This window comes from Aphelocoma coerulescens, chromosome 2 (genome assembly GCF_041296385.1).
Source record: "Aphelocoma coerulescens isolate FSJ_1873_10779 chromosome 2, UR_Acoe_1.0, whole genome shotgun sequence".
NCBI classification, from domain to species: domain Eukaryota; kingdom Metazoa; phylum Chordata; class Aves; order Passeriformes; family Corvidae; genus Aphelocoma; species Aphelocoma coerulescens.
Genome location: NC_091015.1, coordinates 100,961,202 through 100,984,595, shown reverse-complemented (window position 1 = coordinate 100,984,595; position 23,394 = coordinate 100,961,202). Strand labels below are relative to the sequence as shown.

The window sequence follows — 23,394 nt, the reverse complement described above, 5'->3', positions numbered from 1 at the left end:
CAGGAGTAATTTTTCATAAAAGAAAATAAAAAATCAGCCTCGTGTAACCTTAACAAACAGGCTGCTGCATGAGGCTTTGACTGGTAGAGACAATTCTTCCACAGCTTCCTACAAGTGTGACCCATATTCTGTCTGATCAATACCTTTCTGAAAACATCAACCTTCTACCATTCATGCAAAAATGCTTAAGGCCACATCTTTGGTTACTAAGTACACCTAGTGCTGTTTGAAACCCTTCATAGCATTAGCATAGGTTTTCATAGCATTATCTAGACATTATAAGTAATAATTTGATCCAGATACCGTATCAGAGAACAAAGTGGTGCTAGAGATCAAACTACTCCCTGGAAATAATTTTGCCATATTCAAAGCATTAGTGATTGAATTCAGTGTCTAGGATTTCATCTGTAAGGGTGTAATGATTGCAGTGGTTAGATCACAATGGAATTTTATTTTAATAATTATTACTATTAGCCTCCAGTCATTCACTCTTCATATTTAAAAAGAGAAAATGTTCCTACCTCTGCATATGAGATCATACCTTCTGACTACAAGTAATTTATTTTGCTTTTATCTCTTCAACGTCACACTCTTTTGCCTGTCCTTTGTTTGCAATGAGAACATACTACAGTTAGATGTAACCATGCCCCCCTGCTCCTTCTCCCCCACCTCTCCACCACACCACCCCCCAAAAAAAAAAAACAAACTTTCTTTGGTATTAAATTCCTAGCAGAACCCTCTGGCCCTTGGCAAGATTTTGTTTCCATGGTAGAATATGAGCTGGAGGTTTTACAAGATCAAATGATCATTTCTCTTGCATGAATAGAATGGAATTTACCCATCTCATTCCTTGTGACAATATTTTAACATTTATTTTAGGACAATGGACAACAGAGAACCATGTCCCTGATGCAGCAACAGATGCACTACATACAACTCAGGGAAGATTAAACAAATATATATATGAGTAACCACTATTGTCCCCTACTGTAGGTACGTGACGAATTTTATAATACGGAAATGTAATAGGTTGCCAGTTCCACCAAATATTTTGGTAACGGAAGAATCCTGTCCAGTAATAACATAAACCAGAATGTGGTTCATAGATTAAGCAACTTTAATACAGTAGCTGCTAAAACACACTTTAGATTTGTTTAGTATAGTCATAAACACCCTTATGAAAAACACCTGCTAGAATTTATTGCATTTTAGTTTTCCCCTGGGTTCCTCTATAAGGAAAACTCTATTAGAAGGATAAACTGTAGAAAACACAGCTTCCTCATTGGATTTGGACCACAACATGTCCTGAATTAAAGCTTCCTGTTGAATGCATAATTCCCTGTTTATTTTCTTGATGGACATTACCCTACATATAGGTGTGAGACTTATCCATCTGAATTAACTCCCATTAAGGGATAACAGTTAACTCCACAATTATAGAAATGCTGGAGGATGGGACAAGCTGCTCGTTTGTCTCAGGGCCTCCAGGGGACCTTTTGCTGAGAGCCTCACAGTGCTTTCCAGCAGGATCCTGTTGTGGTAGTCAGCACTGGGCAGCAGTGCACACCCACCAGGCAGCTCCAGGGCTGAGACACTGTGAAAGACCAGCCAGACACAGGTCAGATTTGGTTCCTGTCCCCCGTGTCACTCCCTGACCTTGTTGTCTCCGGCAGAGGGAGCTGGTTCAGTCTCCTCTGAAGAGAACATGCAAACTGGCTACACACATCCACCCCAGGCTATGGTGATCTGAGATAAGTGTGCATATTTACATAAATAATGTCTTAAATTTTTCTCCTCTCCTGTAGGTATAAAAGTTTTGAAAGGAATAATTCCTTCCTGAGTGCAAACTATTTTTTCTGTATTTTACACATTCACAAATATGCAATACCTAAAATACACAAGCTCATTTTTACAGATGAGAGTGTATGGCATGAAACAGGACAAAAAACGGGTATGTTTGAAAATTATTTCACATGTTTCCTTGGCTATCCATCATGCCATTACATTCATTCTCCACAGTTATCCTTTTTTGTCATTCTAGGCTGCTCACAGATGTCACAATTTATTTAACATTCTACAATGATTTTGACAGTGCACATGCATATCTGACAATTTCAATATGACTACTGAGGAAATACTATATTGCATTCTGTAGACCAATATAAAAGGAAAAACAAATACTTTGTTTTCATAAAATTAAAAACCATATTCAAGCTGAAGTATTACTGTTATATTCACAAAGACTGCCAAATGAAGTGTGGGTTGCAAAGTTACCAAAACAATTTAGTAGTATGAATTAATTACTTGAGGGAGGGGAAAAAAAAGAATTCTGAAGATCATTTAAACATGTGGTTATTAGTACCATTTTTCTTTTTGATATGCACATAATTTAAAATCATTAAATAGTGGTGCATGACAGTTCTTAAGAAGAACACACCACTCTCAGCAAGGTTTTTCCCTTGGTTTCCAGCTTCTGGTCTTTTCAGTGTCAATTTTCAATACTTCATATCTCCAAATCCCATCATTATTCAGGGACAGAACTAATATAACCAGTGATAAAACTCATTCAGAAAAGTAGGCAGGGTGGGTAAATAAATCAGGAGTGAAGGAGACAAGCCACGGGAAACCAAGTTGCTTTAGTTATACACGGCGTGGGAGCTAGGACCATACACCAGGGAGGAACTTATGTGGCCAATCCACATTAATGCAGCACTAGTGGCTAATGGATGTGGCACAGGATTAAATCCATATGGAAATGGCACTGAAAAGGTAAAAGAGGGAGTAATAAGAATATAAAAAAAAAATAAAATGGAACAGTAATCTCCTCTTAAACAATTCTATGCCTCAATCCATCTTTTGCAGTAGTCCAATTTGCCATTGTGCATATTTAGAATACGCTGCACAGCTGTCAATAATGCACTCCCAAAAAAAGTGACTACCCCTAAAAACCCCTAAGATCATCCACTAAGGGAATGGTTCTATCAGTGCTTAGCAAACTAAATCCTGCTCAGTTCTAGTGGCAATGGTCAGAGGCCCTGGTCCAACAGCTGATCTCTCCTTTCCATTTCTCCTCTCAACAACAAATGCCTGGGATACCCTCACATCTAGAGAGGCTGCTGCCAAGTAAGAAGAAGCATTAACAGAACCCTCATGAAAATTCTGTGGTCTCTTAAGTGCTTGTTCAGGCTTGATGCTACAATACTTTGCAATGTATCTAAGTCCTAATATACCAATATATCTAAATCCATCTAATCCTAAGCTTAGAATTTTAGTAAATGTGGAATTATTGGTAGGACCAAGATAGTTCAGGCTCCTCCTCTTTTCCTCCTTCATGAAGAAATTAATTTTCTCATGTCCTCACAAATTGTGTCCTGCCATAATGGAGTTGCAGTGCATGGAATTTGCAAGATAATTATTAAACTGATTTCAAAATGTAAGGAAGTAGAAGTGCACTTGCAGTGTATTCCCGGTGAGCACAAGAGCTAATGTTTACAACAGCACTCAAGACTGGAAGTGCCTCATATTTTACCTCCACATCCCAGTAAAATATTTGCGTGTCACCCACAAACAATTAGGACCTTGAATCAACTCAAGTCCTACAGGAAATCTGGAGGCATAGCATTTATGACTACAGTTTCACATCACCCTGAAATCTCACAGACAATCTAGTACTATTTCTGAAGGTATTGACTTCATGGCATGAAAAGGAACAAGGGCATGCCTTTCCCCGTAGCACTGCATTAAATATACTGAAACAGAGTGGATAGAAACAGGAGACACTCGCTGGGGTGAAGAGGAACACTGCTGACTCAAGTTGTGAAGAGCTCTCTCTTTTTAGCCAAGGAGTTGGCTGAGCTCTCCATTGCTCCCATTTAACTAATCCCTTCACCTAACAGACAGTAAGGCGTTATTTCAATGCAGCTGCCTAAGATATGATAGGTCATTTCCCTTAAAGGCTTGAGATGGGAATGTACAAAGAGGAGTCTCAGTCCTGGTCAAGGGAGCAGCTTAGGAAACAAGAATAGTGGTACATAGCCCCATGGTACTTCTGTTCCCCTAGGACTAGGATCCAGCTTGTAACACTAAGCCTCACAGATGCCTGAAAGATCCCTCGTTGCTCATGTAAAGAACTACAAAGTGAAAGAGGAAAAACAAGCCCCAGACAAAATTTCTGGATCTCAGATATTTCAGAACTCATAAATTTGGAGGCAGGACTTTGATTCACACCTGCTTATACTGAAGAAGCAATGTGAAACTTTGTATCAGGGGATGTCAGGTTGGCTGGGCTGAAATTTGCCTCGACCTTAGAGGTTTGCAATGACTGATATAGTAAAATGTAAACACTATTTATAAAGTAAACATAAGGAATCCAAAACTTGAAGCAATGACTGGAGAAGATCACAGAATAAGTGTGATGGGACACCTAAATGTCGGAAATATCAGGGACTTGTCACCCCATTGAATATTGATATTGATTGATGGCTAACAGATACAAAGCTGCTATCTCCAAATACTTTGGCAACTTGGGGAAGCTCTTATTTTAAGATGGTTTCTTTGCAGAAAGAGCAGCCAGTTAAGCACAGTGTTGTCCTTCTGACTGGCATTTGTACTGTCAGCCTGGGTTCAGAAGCGCATGGCTACCTCCACTGACACGGCTGGACTCTGACATGAACCAGGGATGATAATCTGTGGCTTCTATAAATACTCTCACCTCCTGTCCTGTCCTGCCCAGTGTATTTTACTGCTGAATCTTTCTCTTTTTGCCCTCTAATAAGGGCACATTTTGGCACACTCTGAGACATGTGTCCTTGAACTGCTTTTGTGATTAAAAGGTAAGTGAAAACCAACACTTCCATCTGATTCTCAGCCACCAAACCAGCGTTAAATTTTCCTCAGCTGAAAGTCACACTTACTATACTGCCATCATACTCACCATACTCTGAGACCTCCTGCCAAAATCCAACTCTGACTCACAAGACCAGAACATAAATATTTCTGTTCCTTGGTTTTCATAACACACTTTAAAATTACTTTTTTTTTTCCCTAGATGCAGTTCCATGGCCTGTTGAAGAAGCAAAAGTTTGATTTATGACACTAAAAACATCACCACTAGGACTAGATTTACGAGTAGACCACTCTGCCACTCTATGGACACAGAGAGCTGCAGGAAAGGACTCTGTCTCTTCTCAAATCAATGTATTTGAAGGAGGTTCCTTGAACGGCTGTCAGCTGCTGTACCTTTGGGGAACGGTGTCAGCAGTTGTGACACTGACTTCTAAAACAAGATCTGGTGCAGCTACACTTTTGCTTTAAATGTACTTTTTGGGCATCAGAAGAATTTGTACTAAGCAGCAGAAACTCCACCTATGCTGAAAATGGAATTATGATTCTGAACTCTGTGCTTTTGTGACAAGACTGCATTGAATAGTCAAGCCAGATACTTAAATATTACACTTTAGTATCTCTGCACAACACTAAAATCTATAGTGCAGATGTACTCAGGTCTTCACACCCATCAAGCTCTTCCTTACAGGTAAAGCTGCTTGACAGAAACTAACTTTTTCCACCAGTGAGTAACTAGTTAAAAAACACTAAAAAAACACCCAAGATTATAGGCATAATCTGGTTGTTCTATACATAAGAGACTCCCAAATGAGGTAAAAAAAGAACACCAGTCTTCCTTGTTTTGAAGGCACCCCAGAAAATCTGAAAAAAAAAAAACCCATGGGAGGGACTTGTATGATTTACTGAGTAATAAACAGCTTTTTTATTTTTTTTTATTATGACACAGGAAAAAATATACACAGCAGGCAAGATGTTATATCACCCTTCATCTTGTAGGCTACTGCAATCCTAGAAACTAGTGAATTACTCCTGAGCTATCCTGGTGTGATTGAGATCAGCATCAGATGCTTAGGAAGTGAAGACATCGATGCTCTCTATTTAAAAAAAGATTATGTAGTAGTTTTAATATTTAAGAAACTCCAATCAAACCATCCTTATATTTCAACAATATGCAGTAAATACTTTAGCAGGTCAGAGCATTTTAGATGTAAAGTGGTGACATGCTCCAATGAATAAAGGGAATTATATTACAGCATTGCAGAATCACAGATGCACCGAATGGTTGAGGTGGGAAGAGACCTCTAGAGGTCGTCTCATCTAACTCCCTGCTCAAGCAGGGCCACCTAGAGCAGGTTGGCCAGGAGTACTCTAGATGCTTTTCATTAAAAGCTTATTAGATGTTACACTGGTTTATTATGTAACACATATATAACATTTTTCTAACTGACAGAAACGAGGAAAATTATCTCTGAAACTCCTAAGGAAGTACTTGCTTATTATAATTATCACTGTGCTTGAGTGGTTATCTAAAATGATACCCGTGAGTAAATATTAGAATCTGAAAAATTGTCTAAAACAGAATGACAAAGTTGATCCAAGAGACAATTTAGATACTGCTTATTTTTAAACCACATCTCAACTAAGCAAATTTGGTTTAAAGTTTTTGTTAACCCAGTCAAGAGACACAATTTTGGAAAAAAACCCCTAAAAAATGGTGCTAGGAAGTTGGTTGAACAGCAAATTTCAATACCCACTCATTTTATCAGCAATATTTAAATAGACTTTCATGACCACTGCAAAGGGAAGACAAACAACAACAACAAAGTAAAATAAAAATAAAAAAGTAAAGACCCAGAGACAAACATGGGTGGAGCATGTCTTCCCAGCAAAATTACAAATCCAAACCACAAACAGTCAGTTTTGACCCTTTCTGTCTTGTCTAATAGTTACCTTAGCATGTACTGCTCTATGGATGCAATGCTATGTTTCAGCACATTACTGATTTTTCCACAATCTAAACATAAAATCACAGTCTGCCCACGGAAAAGGATGCCTCTGGTTGTCACCATTCTTATTCAGATGCAGCTCTGATATTTATATTTGCTATACAGTATTCCTTTAAATGGTCCACTCCAGCACAGGAAGCAACTACAGCTACTAATGATGCCCTTCTCTGCAGGATCAGCATGTCTGTAGAAGGTTGCCTGATAAGGAGCTGAGGCTGAGATAAGGCTGGAAACAGATTGCTTTCCTCTCCATCAATATGCTGCCGTATGTTGTACCCCCCTCTCAGGAACTGCACTGGATCCTTAAACATCCTGCTGGAAGTACTTCATGCCATCGTCTGTATAAAACTACGTGATCCCTTTATGTTTATTGCTTTTGAAAGTATGTATCTCTAGTAAAGCACTTCATTCCTCTTGTTTGGCCAGGGAACAAATGTCCAGAGAAAATGTTTGTTTTCTCTGCCTCCGGGGTACCTGGTGTATGTGAAGAGAGCCAGGGTACTGAAAGAGAACAATGAATACCATCTCCTGAATGCGCTTTTTTGTTCACATGTGTATTTATAGTGGGCTATAAAGACTCAGCTAAGTCACAAATTATCCGATGCGTGCAGGACTTCATGACATGGAGCTGCAGTACTCTCTCCTGAGATTAAGGGTGGGGCACAGAGCTATTTCTCAGCACAAACACTGAGTTGCTCTGAGAAAGAAAATACCATCTCCTTCTCCCAAGCTTTTGCATTTCAATGCTATCTTGTCCCAGTTACACTTGAATGTGTTAGGCAGGCAATAAGAAATATGGAGTTGTTGAAACTTTTATTTCAAGATGGGCAAGATGGGAATTCAAAGTCAGGCTCAAAACAGAAGGCATGTTTATTCCTTCAGCGTGGAAGTACTCCTGTGACTGCAACAGAGATTACTCTTATTTGAACAAACCTTGTTGTTAAGAGCCAGACATGCCCTTGGTTTACAGCAGAGTCCCTGGTGAGGTCAATGGAGAAGCCTGCTTAAAAACAGTTTTAGGACATGGCAAAGATATCTAATACAATGAGTTTCCCATCTAAGTGTAGGAAATCCCCCAGTGGGGCGTTTCTGGAAAGATACCAACGGTTTGAAATCAATGAGGTGTAGTGCCGAAGGAGAACGGGAAGATGCTGACTGGCTCAGGAAGTGAGTTGTTTGTGAGCAGCTGTGCTGTGGCCTTCCAGCTGTGCAGGGTGTGCTGCTAGCCCAACCTGCCTCACTTCCAGACAGAAGATCATCTGCAAGTGGTGCTTTCTGGTAGCTGTGGAATAGAGATACAGTGGCTGGGGGCTAAATGAAAAGAAACAACACCATGCTAGACTGCTTGCTATTTTGAAAACAAAATCAATGATGTGCAGTGATTCCAAAGTCCTGAACACTCAAGTTAGTGCTGATGAAGATAAACTGGTAACATACGAAGAAATGAGGTGATTTGGTAAAAATATATAATCTCTTACATAGGTCTGTAATTTATCACCTAGATCAGCACAAACTTCCAGTGCATGTAGGTAGGAACAAGGAAGGGAGGGAGGGAGGGAGGGAGGGAGGAAGGAAGGAAGGAAGGAAGGAAGGAAGGAAGGAAGGAAGGAAGGAAGGAAGGAAGGAAGGAAGGAAGGAAGGCAGGCAAATCATGGTATACAACACCCCCAAGCTTAAGGCAGCTGTTCTCTTTCAGCTGCCCACCATCCTCTTTCAGCTGCCCACCGTCATCCACAATTAATGCAGACAGACACACTTCTTTGAAGGGCTGAGCTGGCCACCTGGTTAGAGTTCTGGTCTTCATGATAATCCAGATGCACAGAGTAGTGTAATATAAGCAGTGTAAAATACCCTGTCCTAGATTCTCCTGCTGCTGGAGAGGGGAAGGGAATGAGACACAGCGTTCCACACTTTCATCAGAAGCTCTGTTCTATTTCAACAGAGTAGCTATGGAAAACAGTAACTACAAAAAAGGTAATTTATTACTATGAATCCTCTACTTCTGATAAGACCTCTGGTTGTATTTCTGGACTATATGTCACCCCAGACTACTGCTATAGCTACATAGCACAAGTAAACCAAAAAATAAGACAGGAATGCCATGGACCTTAGTCTCCCTGTATACAGCTGTGTTATTGCTGTGATTCACATATTATTCACATTGACACTATATAATGCTTCCAAAGTAGCAAAAAGCCAAAGAAATGAATATAATATTTTGAGCTGTAAAGACATTTTTTACTTCCTAAAAACAACATCCAAAATATCTAATAGATATCTAATATAATATCATAGATATAATGTTAAATAGATACCTTGTGGTAATTTAAAAAAATATATGTGGAATCAGTTTGCCAATTTTTTTTTCTGTAACAGAGATGGCTAGAAATGGGTTTTTTACAAAGAAACCTGAAGTTAAAATGGGAGTCAAAGGAAAAATAATGAAACTCGGCAATACTGTGTCAGTTTAGAGTACTTAAACACCAGTGTTGTTAACAGGAAGGTGGGAGAACAAACAAAATGCAGGACCTTTACACAAGCTGCAGACAGGAAAATGGTAAGACAGCAAGAATGAGGAAGAAAAAAATCAGAATATAACAGGCGAAATAAGCTGTTTGGCATGGACCAAAAGAATTTAAAAATACAGTTAGACCTAGTTTATTAAATAAATATTTTTAAAATTAAAGTGAAATTTTTTTTTCTTCACATTATGCCAATGGTGGGTTGAAAAAAAAGATGAGAAACAAAGCAATTTCCAGCTGGGCTGAGGTGATGTTTTGCCTTTGAAATTTTCCATTGGAAATGGAACTCAAAAGAAAATCTTTCTTATCATGGCTTTCTAGTTGATGGCCATGATTGAGACCTCCAAAAGTAGCTTCTCTTGACCCTGTTGTATTTCCTCACTTCCCCTTATTTTACACACTTCATTGCATAGAAACAGTGTTTAGTACACTTTAGGCCCCTACACTGTTATGAAAGATGCTTTTTTACTTCAGGACAAAGAATTTAATTTACGTCATTATTCTCAGTGGGTTTTTTACAAGATAATCTAATGATTCAGCGAGTAAAAGAATCTGTCTCACTATATGTCACAAAGAGTAATATTAACTAATATTGTTTGTGATACGTTAGGACATCATCTTGCTGGCTGTACCTAATTCAACATCAGGCTGCTGCCCCTCAGCAATTCTGCAGATCTCTTCTAAACGCAACAAAGTAAGTAAGCATGTTTCCTAAATCTGCATCAATCAAAGTTTTTTTAAGATTATTCCAGAAAGCAAATATACTCCAGACTATTATGGAGGCACATGAGTGGAGGGCTAGTTGGAATGCAGATAGGTAGGTCTCTACTCTATGGTTTTGGAAAAAAAAACAGAAAAACCCCAAACACCAAAGAATTTCCCTCCTCCCATAATATTAAAGAAAATTTTAATCATATTCCCTGGGGTTATTGTAGTGATGACTTCTCAAATTTTCAGAAATTTTGGAACAATTGCTTTGAAGTCAGAATGTCCTAAATTCTCTTCATGGGTACCAACTCTGATGCAAAGTAACTCCAGTCCTTCTTTTCATTCAGGACTTGTACAATGAGGGGTGAAGAAAATAAGAATGGTAAGTATCCATACACATGCACAGAGCACTGACTTGTCTTTTCTTTGGATGCATCTTTTTACAAACTAGTAACGTTGTGATTTTTAGTACTGCAAAATAATATTTCTTCATATTTTCCTTGCTACTCATTTAGATGATTTTGGATTGTGGCTCTACCATCATGACAGCATTTTTTACTAGGTATCCAATATGTGAATTCCATTTCGTATTAACATCTTTTCTTTTACTTTTTTATAAAATAATTATCTCCTCTCTGTCACAATTTCTTCACACCTGCAGGGATTGGAATTATCAAAAGAACTAGGTTTTTAATATAAACCACTTCAGAATTTCTGAAATCCTTGTTTGACTGAGGACCACAGTATCTTACCAGTAACACAACTAAAAGATATTTCATTCCTCTTCTGAGGTATAGCTTTAAGTGAAATTGCAATAATCTTCTTGGACTGTAGAAAGCATTTTTTATCTTCCAACAATAGTTGAAAGCTGGCTTATATCAACAAAGTCTTTCTACTTCTCAGAAAGTAGTCAAAACCTGGGTATACAACATGGAATGCCATTGTGCTAAGACTGCTTTGGAGCAAGTGTTTATTTACTTCCAGTATATCCAGGAAAGTGAATAAATAGCAATGCTTCCAGGAAGTTGGAGGATAAAAGAAAAAAACATGGGTAAAAACCCAGAAAACCCCCCCAAATTTTACTGGGGGAAGGGATAATTTAGAAACTGTAATCAACAAACAACTGCAAGGCAAATAATCAAGCACATCCAACGCCTATAACACAGCATTAACCAGATACAATTATCTGCTGGAGCTTGTAACATCTTTTCGCTGATGAACAGACCAACTTTGTTGTGTTGCACCTAATGCAACAGGGCTCCTAGCACTGCTGAGTTGAGCATGCCCAACACCAAATTGCTTCTTCAGTAGAGACAACCAAGCAATGACTGGATTGATCAGTGACTAAAAAATACTGACAGGCCACAGACAGGACATGCCAGGAGAACACACTACGGAAGCCCGAATTACATTCATAATTTTCCTGGGAACGTGGTAGATAATCATCATGCAACAGGCAAGGATAAACCTTGAGGTCAGTAGTCCTAGATCAGCTCTATAGAAATTCTAGTGATGAGTACATGTGCAGACATTCACCAAATTCAGAAGTACTCACTCCTCTTTAATAACTGCAAATGTGATAAAACTAATATATGAAAGATTAGTTTTAGCCCCGTGGAATTTTCCTTAAAAAATACACTGGCTGAAATTTTTTACACATTTTAATTATCCATGTTGCCTTCAAGATAACGATGATGCTGATAATAATAATAATAATAATAACAACAACAACCCCCACCAGAAACAAGAAAAATCTATCAATTTAAAAAAAAAAAAAAATTAAGATGCGTAGTGTTTAAGGAGAATTTTGCTAAGAACTGGCATTATTAACACACTTTAAAGCCTATAGTATAGTATGTAAAGTATTAAAAAGTCCTCAACAATTACAGGCTCTAAAGACCTTTTACTTCTCCCCTGCTAGGACTTCGGTTCTGCTCTGTAACACCAGATCAAGCCTTTGACAAACACCATAATCTTCATGTTAAAACTTGCTGGGTTTTTTTCTGCTCAGATTGAAAAGCTTTTGCAGAAACCCATTCCTCTAATAGCTAAAAACCTTTTTATTTGTTTCCTGTTTGTGCCCACTTTTTCTTTGTGCCAATGAAGTCCCTTAGTTCATTCATCTCAAATGTTTGCCTACTTAGTGTTATAACAAAGAATAATACTGTCTGCTCTTAGCCTTTGTCTTGCTAGCATAAGAAGCCAGGATCTTTATGTCGCTCCATAGAAAAGAGCTTTTTCCTTCCACTTAGCCTAATATCTCTTTAGGAAAAATTCAGTGCTTTTTATGAGGCCCTAAATGCATAACCTTCAAATTCTCACAGTAAAATTCCATTCTACTGATATTACTTCATCCCTTAAGGTGATCCCATTTTCCTCCTGTATTGTGATCTTTCTCTTTGTTCTTAATCGCTGCAAATTTAGAGTATCAAGCCATTTTCTCTTTCTCTCTCTCATAGATGTTTAGGACATTCCTTTGTAGTTTCTGGCATGATTTTAAGAGGCATTTATTCCTGCCAAAAGAAGCATGTAGGTACTTGCTAGAATTTTTAGCAGTACTTAGATACCTAACTTGGACTAAATTCTGTGACTGTTGTACTTTTGGATTCTCATTATGGGCATTCCAGCTTCTCTAGGTACTTAACACATCCTTCCAGTCTGACAGGTTGCAACTTGAAATTTCTCTACAAAAAAAGTTTTAGATGTTGATCTTCCACAGACCTAAACTATGAGAGCTCAGTGATCACCCACCTATATGAAAAGTTGATCCTGAACATCTGGAAAATCTTCTTTGTCTGAATACTTTCTGAAACACCTTTTCTTTTTTTAATTATACATTCAAGTACAATCTAGCAATTTTCCCTGTCTAGTGTGACCAAGTTATGAAACACACTAGTTTCATAACTAGTGTGTTTCATAACTTGGTCATCCAAGATTCAACATGTACCGTTTCCAAGTGATTAGGCTGTCGCATGCAGCTACCAAAAATACAGAAATTACTTCTCTCTCCAACAATATATATGTTCTGAAGGAAAGCCTTTCCCTGACAACTGCAGCATGCAAAAGGGAGGCCTACCACAGACACTGCTCAGAAGCAAGAGGAGTCCTGACACCATGGGGACAACAACTTTTCCACAACTCGATGAAAGACTCTCTTCTCCCCTCTACATTCTCAGGATTTTTCTGTGAGACTAGAAATTGAGTCCCCTTGCTTTTAGGCATCGGAGTGGTACATCAATCTTACTCTTGCTAAATGGATTCTAGATTTAATATGAAATATGACTAATTTTTTTTCTATCCAACAAACATGTACTTTTGTTTTCTTACGAAAGATGCTGCCTTAGTGGCCTCTAAATAGAAATATATTTAGTTAGCCTGTTCAAAACCCACAGAGAAAACAAAGACTGAAACACGGCAACTTGCACTACTATCACTACTTTTCTTATCAGTACTATTCTTACTCTCATGGTCACGTTTCCATAAATGCTCAATTCTTCTTGAAGACTGGTAAAGTCTAAACTGCCACCAAAACTGCAACTGTGATAAAATACTGGCTTTTCACCTACTTTGAATCTGCTATATGACAAATGATTCATATATTATTGTTCATCATCTGTTCTTTACTTAAAGCCAAACTGCCCTATCAGTTATACTGACAAATTGCAGTCTTGAAATTATGCCAACTTTGAGTTTACCAGATAGATTTCTTTAAAGGCTCACTAACAGGTAGGTGCACATGCAGGGATCAGACTGATACTCTTCCTTTTGAAAAAGTGAATTTCTTTGGCTTTTCATCTGGCTGATAAACCAAAATGGTTTCAACAAGGTTAACTCTTGGCTGGGAAGAGATGTTACTACCATGGTGCTTGTGCGTGTGTCAGAGTCATGGCATTTGTCATTCATAACAAGCCTTCAGCACCCTTCAAAGCAGGAATGAAGAATGTTTCTTCTATTTAATCCTATATCTGAGTTATTTTGTTGACTGTGGCTTTGACTGACAGGACTTTGAGAGGATGAGAGTGGTGGAGAGGGAGAAGCATACACGGGAAAGGTCTATTTCTTGTCTGTATTAACTATATTTGGTCTGCCACCTCATTTTGGAATTTGTAATTTTATTTGTAAAACACTGATAAAGCCAGAAAATGCCTTAGATACAAAGCAGAAAGTGGGAGAAAGTTTTATTGCAAAAATTCTCCTTTTTTTGTGCAATTTCCAAGGAAATTTTACTCAAACACCATGTTTATGTTTTGGGCTTTTTTTTCTGGTAATCCAGTGCCAGTGCACTGGATTACCAGAAGTGCTATATACTTGACCTGGATTTTATTCCTTTTACTATTGTGTCAACCCCAGAGGCTTCAAGTAATAGAGTTTAAGAAAAAAACAAACCAAAAAACCCCAGTACCCACCAAGCACACCAAACCAATCTAGGCTTTAATCTTTTCAACTCACACAAGCAAGGGACAGTTGTGTCTGACCAATGCCTAAATACAGGCCTTCAAAGGAAGAAAAGTTAAAGTAGATGCATGTACCATCATTATGCATCCCAAAGGAAATGTTCTTTGCTCTGAAGATTCTTCCCACAGTTTTGGCAAACTGCTTTTTCTCTGCCTCTGTGTTTCCTCATTAAAACAAAAAATAAACCTGGTTTTCAACTGCCTCCTTCAATTTTAGTGAAAAATGAATAGATCACATAGGTAGTGTACAGAAAACAGTAAGAAAACAGTATCAACAGTAACTCTGACTCTGCCACACTGGAGAAATGCTGCATGAATTTCAGATATCTAGTTTAGACTGACAAATGAGGCTTCCCCCTGGGGCCAGTGGAAATACGCAGGCTCCTCCAGATGATTTGGAACATTTTGTGTGGAGCTTCTCTCCCTCTTTTTTCCAAAGAGATAACCTAAATGTCAACAGTAGCAATTCTCTCTGTTTGTGTATGTATCACACAGCCCTTTCCTTATCAACCAGTTCCTGCTGATCATCACCAGTCGTGTGGCATAGCTTTCACAAAGGGCATCACGCTCTGGTGATCAAGGAGCCTCCCTCCAGTAGGTCAACAAGGCAAGTCTGCAAAGGCAACTTGTCTTTGATATCACTGAAAGGAAAAGGATACAGACCTGCCACTAGCCTGCCCCTACTATGTAATTTAAAACAGAAGCAAACTAAAAAGTCCTGGGCTCAATCAATCTGTTTAAGCCTCTAGCTCAAAGGAGCCTGCAGCTCTGGGGAAGCTGTAAAGTTAAGAAAAAGTCTGATTACAGCTGCAGATACCATGAGCTGGGGCCTAATTTTAAGATCAGTATATCTCAAGCAAATAAAGGGACTCCTGAGAGCCCAGCATTTTTTTAAATAGAGCCATTATTTTAGATGCTTAATTATGAATTTGGAGTCTACCATGGGCGCATGTTTCCAAATCTGCCAGAATGCAAACTTCTTCAGCATCTCGAATTCATTTTCTAAGGCTCCATAAGTGTGTGCAAAAGCGGATGACATAACAATTACGTTATTCAAACAAAATATTGCACACATGTAAATGAGCTTTGCCAAAACAGTAGGCAGATATTTGGAAAGTCAGAGCTTAAAATGCAACAGCACGACTCTGTCATTTATAAAAGGAATTTTCGTTTCCTATCATTATCCATGGTTACTTGCCAAGAGTCACTTGATAAAAATCTGAGGTACTAATGTATACATAGCTTGATTTAGAAAATTCAGCAAGTCATTAACCCTAAGCAATATATGCTTATCTTTGCGGGTGATGCTGTCAATGTTTAATTTCCTGTAGATCATAAATTCAATAGAGAGTTGACAGTGCTGCCTGGAGTAAGAAGGGAAAGAATTCCCTTTTAATATCTCATCCTATTGATTATTTTCTTTCCTAGTGAAGCTCTCTTTAAGCCATTTGGACAGTAAGATCATTCCTGCAAGTCACAAGAGACATATGATTCATCGCGGCCCTCCGAAAAAAATAAATGGGGGAAAGGAGGAAAGAGGGATTTCTGTCCTTTCACCCCCACTTTCTTAGATTCCTTATTTGTTTAGGAAACACTTTTCTCTAAAAAATCAGTTTACTTCTTTATGATTAATTAGTAATGTGGTATTATTAATGCAACATTTTGCATTCTTTGTTTATTCAGACTGTTATCCAAACAATCACTTCTACTCTGCCCATGTCAATGGCCCCTTAAGTACGCAAAAATATGTAAGACATGATCCTGTTTTCAAATAATCAGATGTCTACTACCAACATGGGGAAAAATCCAACAGATGGTGCCTGAGCAAAAGTCAACGGTGGTGAACAGAAGTCACTCCATTGACTCAACCCCCAGGAGGCATGAGCTGCAGTCTCCTATCAACCATGAGCTCCACCAAAATATTAGGGAGTGGTGCATATGTCTGATGCTCCTCTGCTGGAGATCTTGAAATTGGCATATGGCTTAACTTTGACAGTGGATTCAAGTTTCACACAAAGTTATTTATGTATATCCTGTCAAGTCTGGCAATTTCTGAGCAAATAGCTTTAGAGTAACTTATTTTAGACTTTTAGACTAAACAATGTGCATCAGTCCTTTCAAATTCATATTCAACTGGGAACCGTATGGCTACTTTTAAGTTGATATATCTGTCAACAGAAAAGAAACATCAAATAAAAAATGCTGTGTTCAGAGAAGTATTGTCACATTCCTACAGAAGCATGTTTATATACCTATGAGTAGTTTTTTTTTTAGCAACATATGTAGCTTTAACATTTATATAAAGCAGCACTACTACTGCTGCAGTCTACTTCAGTATTCAGTACACAAAAGATCTCACAGATTTTTGAGAGGCTCTGTTATGCTACAGCTCAGCATCGCTGATGTTCAAAGGCTTGCTGCTAAAGTAAAACTTCCTGGACAGCAACAGTCAGCTGCTCTCCATGGGCAAGGTCATACCCTGTAGCCTTATTAGTTGATGTTCTATATTCTTTTTGTTGTTTGAAATGAAAATCTTAGTAGAAATTCATTGAGAGGAAGCATGGACCACTTTGTAGTTTGCCACAAAAGCCTACAATCTAATTATACTCCTGGGGAGAAAAACGTGTATTGTGAGCTTCAGTGGCAGGACAGCAGTGTTTAACCAAGAGCAGCTCTTACTGCCGCATCCCAGTCTGATTAGCAGTTCCAAAACTTTTAGACAGGATCAAGATTTTCACTGTAGGAACTGAACTGCCATAATGATCCAGCCTGAAGATGATATCCCGCAGGGAACCCCAGATCTGCAGATCTTTCTCTGGAGGTACATTTACCATGTACTCCTGACTAGAACCAGAGTCATCAAAACATCTTATTCAGGTGAATAAGCACCATGCCATGACTGTGTTTGGAATAAGTGGTTCTTACAGCATCAGAGCAATCACAGGATGCTTCTTGCAAATGAGCATCATCCTGGGTAGCTTTGCATGGATCTTGCATGGGTCTAGCCACTCCAGAGCTATACCTGGAATACACTAACCACACTGATCAGAAAATTTTGACAAATGACATCCACACGTAGAGCTAAAAAGAAAGAAAAACTTTTAAAATACTACACCATTTAGTTGGGTTTTTTTTCCATCAGAACTCATAAAAAAATGTGCAAATGATCCACAGGAACCTAAAGAACAGAAAATCTGGAAGAAAAATTTCATTGACAGAAGGACATACTGAGAGGTTTTGTCCCTCAGAAAATCCAACTTCAACAAGATCTACACCTATTTTAAAAAAGGGTGGGATTCAAGAGTTAGTCTAAAAAGGAAGAACAAAATTTCAGGTTTCCAAAAAGCTCTTAAAGTAAGGCAAATGCTATTTATGTTACCTAGCTGTTGGAGTCAGGAAATGAAAATCATAAATCCCATTGCTGTAACAGCCGGCCAGTGGGGGAATCATCCCACTTAGAAATGTTTCTTGTAATCAAGCATATGCATGTTTAAGGACTGCAGATCTAGGGTCACTGCTTTCAAAGAAACAACAGAGCAAAGGGACTACACTCTATGGGAACCCTCCAGCTTGGAAAAGGCTGTGAAGCTGCCTGGAAATGAAGAACAGGGTATGTCAGCCAGAGAAATGTCTTTCTCTGAGGATTCTTCAGTAACAAGAAAAGCATCCATACAGGACTGGAAAAAAAGATTGATTGTTTAATCCCTATTCACCACTACTGCTATTCACCCGCCCATGATGATGGTGGATTGTGTGCACTGCTCTCCTCAGAGACTCGCCACAGACGGCCGGCTGTGAAAGAGCTCTGCCCACTGCACAGGCCCCACCGCCCTCCGAATCATGGGTGAAGACAACAATAAGCTTCAAAATCCCAGAAGCTAGAGAAGGTAACCTGTAGCATGACAGATCGCATGGGAAAAGATTTACTGCCACGACAATGGAAACACGTGCACAAAGAGTGATAAAAATTAATGTAGAAGTGATGCTGCCCCTTGGTTTGTAAGAAAAGTCATGTGCTTCATTTTTGAAAGTGATAGGTTAGGATATATCTTGCTGCATGACAATTTGTTTTGCTTGAGATGGATTTTTTTTTTCTCCTGCTGTTTTTAAGACACTAAGGTATGAAAAATGGAAGTCACATCAGGAAAAACATCTTTTCATTGCTCCTACAGCACTTCTGACAAGGGGATTTCAAAGCCTAAAACAGTTCTACAAATCTAGAAGGGATGATCTACATTAATACAGAACAACTGAATAGTTCTTGTCAAAACCCCCACAAATTCTACATGATCTGTAACAGAAGGATTTAGGACAAAAAAATCCCTAGCTGACCCTAACTAAAAATAACACCACTTGTCCACATCCACATAAAAGGATATAACAGGATTATTGTGGTCTCATATTATCTTGTCATTCTGTATGTCTCTTCATCAAGCCTGTGCAAAAAGCTCCTTACAGACAGCTGTTTTGTAGATTGTGTGAATGATGCAAGCAGAAATAAGTAAACATAATAATAAAATGAGGACTAGCTGTAGTCAAGAGGAAACGACTGTATTTTAACAGAATCTGTGTGCAATGCAATATGTTATATACTCAGTGGTCCACGCATCCACTCCTTTTTCTTTTGTATGGCTTCCAAAACTGACACTTCTGTATGTAAAAAGATAAGCATTCTCCTCATCCTGTGAAGAAGAATTGCCTCTTCATAAAACTAAAGCACAATTATGACTCTCGTATATTTTTTATTAATTTTTGTGAGTGGTTTTATTACATCAGGGAGTGTTTTTCATCACAAAATGAATGAATTAATTAAATTTAAATTTTATTACTTTTTGTTAATACTATTTAAACTTGTTTATGTTTTATTTCTTTTGAAAGATTTTATTGCTAAAAACAATTGTTTGAATTCCTTACTTTTTTTATGTCCCCTTATTTTAGTATCAACAAGTCACGTTAGTAATGCACTCATTTACAAAAGAATTAATCCTCTAAGAATAAAATTGTTCTGAACTAGTAGTTTAATAGCTAAAAGGTCTAAAAATTACAACACATATGGGTCTCATCAACTATCAACAAAATTGATCTGACCCACTACTGCTTTAAACACTTCTGGAAAAGCTAGAACTCAACATGTCTAGGGTATTGTTTGCTCCATAATCACCAAGAAACAAGTGAAATAAGAACTGAATTCCATCATATCCAAGGGATGGCAAGTTCCTCCTGCAATTAAATCAGTATTGTCGTTATTAATTGAATTTGGAAAAAAAAATAGTTACTCTTTCTGTAAAGAATGCTGACTCTTCAGCCTACCAAAAAATCCATTTTTTTTAAAATTTCAAAAAAACTGTAGCCCTTTCAACCCATTAACAAATTAGCATTGATTCACAGACACTGCTGAGCATAACTGAAAATTACTATATTTGAACATATTAAAAAATTAGCAAGCTATATTACTATTACTGTGATGTTCAAATTTTTTAAAGTAGCAGAAGTTATTTAAAACATCTTCCTGTCTCCCCGCCATGGCTCTGTCTTCACAACATGTGAGGCCTGAAGTATGTCTGATGCTCACAAACTCCAATAAAGATGACATTGTGAGATATATTCCCTGGGAGTAGATACTTGTGTCACTCACACAGATTCCAGTAAATCTGTTTTTATACCTTCCTACTCTCCTAGATGGACAACTGAGCTGGAAATGTCCCTGACAGAAATATGGGTTTCTATCTGTATGATTAACTAAATAAACATATTGAAATGTAGTAAAATCTCTCCACATGTTTTGCAAGAAAAAAATAGAATCAGTGAATTCTGAGCACTCCTTTTAGGACTTCTCTAGTACAAAAATAGCAGTGAAAGTCTAGCAAGGCTTTGAAAAGGAATTCTGCTTACTCAGTGCAATGCTTCTGGCTTGTCTAGGGGTACTGAAAAGAGGCAAGATACTGCAGAAATCTTTGACTCAGGGGCAAGCCAGGGTTTTTAACAGAGCAGTTGGTATCTCTATTATTATAACCTCTCAGCATGCCCCCTCTGCTTATCCATGGACTTCAGGACTGCTGCACAGCTTCGACTTAATCCACAAAGGTTCCTGTGTGGCAGCAATTAAGTGACTCATGGAAAAGATCAGCACAAGATACAGAAGATGCAGGTTTAAAAAGGAAAATCCTCAATCACTGAGAAAACACCTTTTATTTATGTCACCTAGAAGGTAAAAATGCCACAAACTAATTGCTTTTTTAAATTGTTGAGAAGATATAAATCAAGTATTTATCTTCCCATTGTACCTTGAAATGTAGACGTGTTTGTGACTGTGGTTGTTTACGAGACTACACCTGGATGAGCATAGCACTGAAGACCAGCCATCATGAGCAGTCAGGAGTGATACATCTGCAGAACATTTGCAAAAAAGTGTGAACTCTGCTTCCTGAGGCTCATGTTTGATGGAGTTACCAAAATACCTCTTGAGAAAAGGCTACGATCATTCGAGCACCATGTTACTCTGAGTCACCGAGGTCTGCTCTGTGAAGGGATTTTAGACCAGAACCAAGTAGTACTAGAAGACCAAGGGCTAGGACTTTTGTGTGTATCCCAGCAGCCCTGAACCTTGCCACCCTGAGAGATCAGCACAGCCAGCTCCCAGCTCTGCTGTCAGATAGCAGTGGGCCTCCCCAGCGTTGACGAGAAACAGTCCTTCCCACCCCAGATGACCACCTCAGGACAGCTAAATTCTGATAAACACCCTGCTGGTCACAAGGAGGCTGAGACATGTGTCTCCATCACTTTGAAGAGCCTCCTCCATGACTGCTTGATGAACAACAATTGTTCTGCTTCTTTGTTTTCAAAGGGCTCATCTGCACCTCCCTTAGACATTTCTACAAGCTAAACATTGAACTGGAGCTCCTAGGATCTTAAAGCTTTTCCACACATGTTTTACAAATTCAGTATTTGCATACTAAAAAAGAACATTTTCTCTCATGAATGGAAAAGCATTTCTACAGGAACACACATTGCTTCCTGCTGCTGTATGAAATATATCCTTAAGCACTTTAATAATACATTTGGTCTAGACATTTAATGGCTTTATGAAATCATCATAAAGGACTACTTTTCACAGGAGCAATTTGAAAGCAAACTAGTTTCAGATTGTACATATTTAATAAATAATACATGTATTTTTTAAACTAAGTATGGCTGATAGTGTTAGACAAATTTAATAAACCTTAATGGCCCTCCTCTTGGTATGACACTGATCTCAGCCCTAAATGAAGAGAGTTCATAACCTGCTTTGTCATTAGATTGGCATAGACTTCTGGCTACTCCTTTGCATCTACTATTAAGAAATCTCTTTGTCACGCACAAAGAGATGAAGTTTGACACCAAAATGCACCTAAGACATTAACTCGAGACATTATGTAAAGCTATTAGATGCTTTTTGTACATAATGCTTTTTATTTCATATCCAGCTTGGTCTTTTCCACTAACAAACCAAACCAAACCAAACCAAACCAAACCAAACCAACAAACCCAAAAATCTGAACTTCTAAATGTCTTATTTTGAAGAAGCTTCAGGTTTTGTGCTATTTACAGTGGTAGCTCTAATTGTGACTTTGCAATGCGGCCTGTAACTTTTCCAAATTTCCAGGTTATGTATGATAATTATCTGTTAAAGACAAAATAGCCCCCAAGTACCTTCTCTGAACAGATACAGAAGTGCTAAAATTTTCTATTCCTTCTCTACCCTCAAGTAATTTATTCAAATTTTAAAAGTACTTTATGTTTCCAAAATATTTAACCCCTACTAATACCATAGAATATTCTCTTTATGGTTTATGACAAATACCTTTTACTTGAAACACAGTGAATCCCAGTTAAAGTGATACAGAGCACTAACATAGAAGTTTTTCCTGTCTTAGAAAGGAATTTCTATTGAAAAACTCATTGGTCTCCATTTCACATATGGACTCCACAGACTTTCTGACCATCCTCCCCCAGTTGGGATTCTCCCAGGAGTGGCATTACCAATTGTGCAGAGCAAAGAGAACAAAACAGAAGAACAAAAGTTTTAACAGGGACAAATTTCCTTTCTAATAAGGAATCTGCTGAAATGATAGCTGAGTGGAACACCTAGCTCCTCCATGCTCCAAAGCAAATTGGCCAGTGATCTTGAACGCACACAAAACTCTTGAGAAGCGCTTGAAAATGCCAGATGATGTCTTTAAACCATAAAGCAATTTGTATTTGCTAATATAAAGGTTGGCATGTCTAAAAAGGACAAACTAATAAATTAGTTTTTAACACCACTGCTAAAGTAGCTATTTACTGCAGTTCTGCCGAGCAGCGTCTTTGCAAGCACTTAAGAGAAGTCTTCTTCCCATGCTACCCATACATAACCAATTATCCACAGTGGGAGTGATGTGCATGCCCGAAAGGAAAAAAGCCCCTGAACGTGGATTTCACAGTAATGACAGCACTGCATCAAAGTGGGCAGAAAAGTGCTGAATGGATTGTGGTAAATTTCTCACACGAGATGAATCCAAAGGTTGCTGTGCAGGACCAGAACCAGGATGAAAATTACAAGTCTTTTTTTTTTTTTTCCAGTTTTCATGCTCAGTTGAGAAGCTCATTCAATTGTTTAACTTCTAAATGAGGTCCTATCCATGTGTTCCCTTAAATATCCTACCTACAAGACATAATGAAAGACAAGGAAATTTGTCTCTTAAGAATAAAGGCAAACCAACTTACTGTAATGTAAAAGATTTATAATAGACCGTTAAGAAGGCAGTGATAACAAACACTTTTCCAAGACACTTTTTCTGTGAATTCCCATAAGAACAGTAACTTCTTCAGCACTAAACAATA

At 38.2% G+C, this 23,394-nt stretch overlaps 1 protein-coding gene across 19 annotated transcripts in view; it reads right to left on the bottom strand.

Moving 5' to 3' along the window:
• LOC138104882 (poly(rC)-binding protein 3-like) overlaps window positions 1-23,394 on the bottom strand; it is a 503,757-nt gene that overhangs the window by 443,947 nt on the left and 36,416 nt on the right. The gene's annotated exons all lie outside the window — the stretch shown is intronic.